Source organism: Oryzias melastigma, linkage group LG10 (genome assembly GCF_002922805.2).
Source record: "Oryzias melastigma strain HK-1 linkage group LG10, ASM292280v2, whole genome shotgun sequence".
Taxonomy (NCBI): domain Eukaryota; kingdom Metazoa; phylum Chordata; class Actinopteri; order Beloniformes; family Adrianichthyidae; genus Oryzias; species Oryzias melastigma.
The window spans coordinates 4,027,293-4,033,479 of NC_050521.1; the positions used below are offsets into that span (position 1 = coordinate 4,027,293).

At 41.1% G+C, this 6,187-nt stretch overlaps 1 protein-coding gene and 1 long non-coding RNA gene across 3 annotated transcripts in view; one reads left to right on the forward strand and one right to left on the reverse strand.

Moving 5' to 3' along the window:
• Nucleotides 1-6,187, reverse strand: part of mad2l2 (mitotic arrest deficient 2 like 2) — a 28,872-nt gene that overhangs the window by 9,366 nt on the left and 13,319 nt on the right. The gene's annotated exons all lie outside the window — the stretch shown is intronic.
• On the forward strand, nt 2,052-2,545 carry LOC112138528. The gene is made up of 2 exons (XR_002917799.2): nt 2,052-2,201; nt 2,311-2,545. It is a non-coding gene; the product is annotated as an uncharacterized LOC112138528 (long non-coding RNA).

The window sequence follows — 6,187 nt, forward strand, 5'->3', positions numbered from 1 at the left end:
GAGGAAGACCAAAGAGGAGGTTTATGGATGCAGTGAATGAAGACATGAAGGTGGCTGGTGTTAGAGTGAAGGATGCTGAAGACAGGCTAAGATGGAGGGAACCGATTCGCTGTGGCGACCCCTGAAGGGAAAAGCCAAAAGGAAATGAAGATATATTAGAATACAACTGTAGATTGATATTTATTATACTGCTCCTTAATATTACCATATTTTACCTACTGTATAGAAATTTGGGTAATATATGGCGTACACTTGTATAGCGCTTTCTACCTTCTTTCGGAAGTCCAAAGCACTTTACAGTCATAGACCCATTCACACACTGGTGGCTCTGCTGCCGAACACTGGCGCCAACCTTCCATCAGAGGCAATATGGGGTTCAGTGTCTTGCCCAAGGACACCTTGACAGATGGGCAGGGAAGGCGAGAATCGAACCTGCAATCTTCGGATCTGGAGTCGACTGCCCTACCACTGCACCGCGGCTGCCCCAAAATAATTCTAAAAGTTCACTAAATCCTCTCCTTTTACTGCAAAAACGAGCCATCAGATTTGTACAAATTTTTCCTTTCTTTGTTAGTTTTTCCTTGCAGAGAAGAAGGCCCTAAGGGCTTGGAAAACCAGTTTAACCCTTCCGCTCTCCTTAGCTTGTTTACATTAAAAGTGGGGTCATCTGGACCCCACAAGACAGCGCGCTGAACTTTTTTTTATCATTGATTTTTGAGTTTCACTAATGTCCATGGCAGACATAAAATCCTGTCCACCTTTGTCCACATTTGTCATGGGAGGAATCACACATCAATATGTGGGTGGAGTCATCTGGACCCCAAAGAGAGTGGAAGGGTCAGTCTATTAGGGCTGCCACGATTATTCGACTAATCGACGACTAATCAACTATTAAAATAGTCGACGACTAATTTGGTCGTCAAAGCGTTGTTTTTTATTTTTTTTTCTTCCTAGTTTTGATCTTAAAACTAAGGTTCGCTCTTTCTAATGCCGGGTCTGCCATTCTCTTTGTCACACATGCGCAGTGGTGCCAATCCGGTCAGCAGTGACGTCACAAGAAGTTCTAGGTAGACTCATAACAACACGCTAGCTGGAAAATGTGGGAAACATAAGGAAAATAAAAGAGGAAAAAGTGTCAAATGTAATTTCTGCAAGACAGAACTTGTGTTCCATGAGAGCACTTTGGCGATAGATGATAACCTGAAGATGAAGCATGTTGAGACTGAGTTTGATCACGCTGAACAGAGAGCTTTGTCTAGCAAAGCTAACATCTGTGCTAACACAGCTAGCGCTGCCGCGGCTGTCGTTACTGCTCTGTTTGGAGATGAACCAGAAGATCTGCTGCAGATCCGTGTCTACGGCGCTTCTGTCTGCGTAGTGAACGTTTCATAATCTGCGCTCTTCTAACCAAACGGAACGAGGACGGCGCGGATAATGAGTTTACACTGGAAATGAACAGCTCGTCCAAGGCTTCATTCATATTGCGCCGCGATCATGTCGTTCGGTTCGAAGAGCGGATTACGAAACATTCACCGCGCAGACAGAGAGGCTGTGTGTCGGTACGGATCTGTACCAACAAACAGCAAAACAACCACAACTTTAAAGAAGTAACACAGATTAATGGGTGTAAGAGAATATTTTTGATTTAATTTTAATTCCATTTTACTCTTATATGTAACCTTTCAATGAAGCTGTAACCTCTAAATGAACCTAGTGGGCACATTAACACATGCCTCTGAATGTATTCTCATATGCCTAAAACAGTGCAGTTTGTTAGAATTCCAACGTAGGGAGTGTTTGATGTTAAGACATAGATAGCACGATGACCCCGAGACAAATGCAGGATGCCGAGGCTTCTGCTGACCCCGAGATAAATGCTGGTTCTGTTAAGACACAGATAACAAGTTGATCCTGAGATAAATGCAGGATGCAGAGGCTTCTGCTGACCCCGAGATAAATGCTGGTTCTGTTAAGACACAGATAAGTTGATCCTGAGACAAATGCAGGATGCAGAGGCTTCTGTGGACCCCGAGATTAATGCTGGTTCTGTTAAGACACAGATAACAAGTTGATCCTGAGACAAATGCAGGATGCAGATGCTTCTGTGGACCCAGAGACAAATGTAGAGAGGAGCCCTATAAAGAGTCTGCATCTTGTCAGTTCATTGGAACCCTCTAACAGAGCTTTTCCTGCACGCTCAGGTGCACCGCGTGTATTTTTTCTGATGTTGTTATAAACACTTGTGTTAATCTTAAGATGTGTCTGTTCCTCCATTGGATTCCACATTTTTCCTCAACAATTGGGTGTCAGAAGTGGGATCCCGGACGTGTCCGTCGGGACGGAGGACCACGAAGGTTGGCCCCCAGATCCTGAAGGGACCGGGGTCCGTCGTTCCGATCGACCGTGACGGGATCCGTCAAAAGAACCTGGGTGGACTGAATCCGGTGAGGAGCATTCCAATTATTTTCTTTTCTCGTTTATTCTTCCTTTGATTATTAATTTGGGTTGTTTGTGTAAAAAAAAAAAAAAAAAAAAAAAAAAAAAAGGGTTTGTTTCCCACTAGAGCCTGTGAGGTAAAGACGTCTACCAAGACCAGGGACTAAAGACTGTGACCTATAAATAAACATATTTTCTTTGTAAAGCCTGTGAGTAAATGCAAGACCAGTGGAAAGAATTAATTTCTTTGTAAAGCCTGTGAGTAAATACAAGACCAGGGGAAAGAATTACCTTTGTGAGTGAACACGAGAACAACGTAAAAAATCTGTTTGTGAGTGAACACGAGACCAAAGATTGTGAGTTTATTTTGGAAGAACAGTAGACTGTGACCTATAATTAAACAAGACCAACGCAAAGTTTGCCTGTGCGTAAAATACGTGACTAGGTGATGCCTTTGTGAGCTACGGCGAGATGGAAGAAGTTTTCTGTGAATTTGATATGTTTCTTATCAGGTGAGACCAGACCAAAGGTTGTGAGTTTATTGTACGGGAGACCAGTAAACATGGGGAAACGTGGAAAGTGGAGAATCCTGGCGTGGACTCCAAGTTAATAATGTTTATGAAAGAAAAATATATCGTTTTGAATACTGTGAAGTTTAAACATTGAAGTCTTTGTGAACCAGAGCAGATCGGGTCTAACAGCAGCATCTGATTAGAGGTCACCTGAGGTCACCTAGTTACCTGAGGTCATGTATGATGTGCACAAACACACACAGCCACTGGGAGCTCCCACACACAAACCACACTTTTACACATGCATGTGAATTGTCTGTCTTATTGGCGTAAACATTTTGAATTTCTTGAAGGAGGCTAATTGATCAAAAAACAGCTTCAAAAGCTGGGAGAATGTTTGCTTTAAAAAAAAAAAAGGTTGACGTACAAGGGAAGGTAGGTGCAGACAAGTGATGTACAATGTTGAACATAATGGAAAGGTATTTGAAAATGTGGAAACAGTCTGAGAAACGACTGTTATGAAAGTAACAAGAATAGAAAAGAAAACAGAGAAACTGAAAAGATAAAGCAAAACCTTAGCTTCTCTTCTCTATCCATTACTGACTTTATAAAAAAAGTATTTTTAAGGTCATTGGGAAAAGGTTAAAAAAGGAAGAAAGAAAGAGAGAGAAAGAAAGAAAGAAATTCTGAGGTAGTTGGTTTTTTTATTTGGTTTATTTTGTTGTTGATCTTGTTGTTTGTTTCTTTTTTGTTTTTGTTTTTTGTTTTTATTGGTTTGCTTTTGTTGCCATTTGCCGGCCAGATGACATATTATTGTTAAAATACAAAGAAAATTAATTGAAAAGCTTAATTGATTTAGTTAAATGGGACAGAGACAATAAGTCTCCTTCCTGTCTCCTTTCATTTTCACCAAGGGCAAGAGTATCATGAAAATTTTTGTTTTATGAAAAAATAAATAAATAAATAAATAAATAAACTAAAAACTCCCACACTGAGTCTCACACTGAAGAAGTGGGACACTGAGAGGACTGAGGAGAGTGGATAGGTGTACAGGGAGATGCAGTGTAAGGTACCCAGTTGTTCGCACCACTTTAAAACAAAAGTGTTTTTCTTTTATTGGTGTTAAACTTTGGAACTTACAAAAAATGATTTGAAAAGTTGTACAAATATTCTTCAATTTAGGAATATGTTTAGGAGAATGAAATTGGAAAGTTATGTCAAAAATAGCGGATTTCATCTTCTAAGTTAACTTTTTATTTATTTATTTTTTGTTTGTTTGTTTGATTATATTGCTTTGCTTGTGAATGGCCAGTGGCGGGGCCATCTGTATTAAGTATACTTGTTTATATATACCAGTATTTTGATTTAGCAGGGGCAGACACAAAATAAGAACATTGTTCTTCCATCTGCTCCTTTTCATTCTTGAAGTTGTAGGTCTGTGTGATATCCCCTATTTGATTTTGTGTTTTTGATGTTCCTGCTGCTTCACGAAAGAAAACAAATAAAAAGAAAGAAAGAAAGGTGAAAGTAGAGGTGTCAAAGGCCAAACAAAGAGCTTATGATGACTTGTACGCTAGGTTGGGTAGTAAGGAGGGAGAGACTGACCTGTACAGACTAGCAAGGCAGAGAGATCGAGATGGGAAGAACATGCAGCAGGTTAGGGTGATCAAGGATAGGAATGGTAATGTGGTGACAGGTGTCAGTGGTGTAATGGAAAGATGGAAAGAATACTTTGAAGAGTTGATGAATGAAGACATGAAGGTGGCTGGTGGTGCACTTTGTCTGTCGAGAGTCTCCCCCATGACTGTACTGCTGGATTATCCCTGACTGTGTGGCCTGAAACTGACCTCAATGACCAACTGCTCCGGATCCAGACCTAGTGTTTTATGCCGTTAGATCTGCTTTGTGTGACCCTGTATCTGGGGTTATGCCGTCTGCACAGTTCATGAGACAGCAGAGATCGTGCCTCTGCTCTCTCATCACTATGCACAGGAAGCTGATCTCGTCGCGGTCACTCGTACGTGCTATCTTGCGTCTTAACAGTCCGTCACTGTAGCTGTTCTTGTTGCGCCTTTGGGGTTGTTCACGGTTTCAGCGCTCTGTGGATCCACCGTGGGTTCTTGAAATCAGAAAGTTTATTTTCCATCATAAAATTGAATGTGAACTTTTGAATGTCTTTTTGCTCTCCTCACAGGTATCTGTGTGCGAATGCATTGTTAACTCCTCATTGATGTTTTGATTTAATTGCTTTTAATTGATCTTTGCTTTTTGTTACCCTGCCTTCTTAAAGCCTGGTTAACCATTAAGTGGGTTTACGGATTCTATTGTTCACAGACCTGATGTCTAACAGATAAGAGCAGCTGGGGTGGGGGAAGTGAACCTCAGACTGTAATTACATTCTTCAGCAGTTAGGGTGAAGACATCCTATCAACTGTAAGTCTATATGTTGGTGACACCTCCCTGCAAGCCAGCAAAACCCAGGAACAAAGGGGTGTTGGCTCAGATCATTTGAGACCACGTGGTGAACAGACCATGTGGTGAGGCAGGCCATTAGGGATGGCTGCAGAGAAAATGGTCTTCAGGTCTTCTTCATCTTCTAATAAACTTGGTTGAATTGACTTCTTTGGTTTTGGTCCTCTTCTGGCAAAACAGAACATGGGGAGATGTTTTAGGATGAAAATTATGTCTCAACATAACCCTAACGCTTCTGATCCCATCTCTACAGGAAACGCTCGTGGTGACGCTGCAGCAGAATCAGCAGCTTTATGGCATACATGTTCTCCTGTGTTTGTGTTCATTTTTTTCACAGGTCCTCAGCAGTTTCCTGCTGACTTCCTTTCTGGACCTGCACCTCTGTTTGCAGGATGAAGCTACACACACTTGTTGGCTGGTTTTGCCGTAATGTTAACCATGTCTTTCTAAAATGACGCATGGGCTGATCCATGCGTCAAATGAGGGAATGATATATGGTAGGGGTGTCGGAAAAAATCGATTCACATTCGAATCTAGATTCTCATTTTTAACGATTCAGAATCAATTCTACATTTTCAAGAATCGATTTTATTTTTTTTTCCATATTCCTGTAATCAATATATTTCATGTAATGGCTCAAACCCGCTAGCTTACTTGTGAGCGGTAATGTTTGTCACTTAACGGTAGGGCTGGGCGATATGACGATAAAAAACCGTGTACGATATCCAAAGCTGACGATAGGTCATTTTTAAGATATCGTTATATCG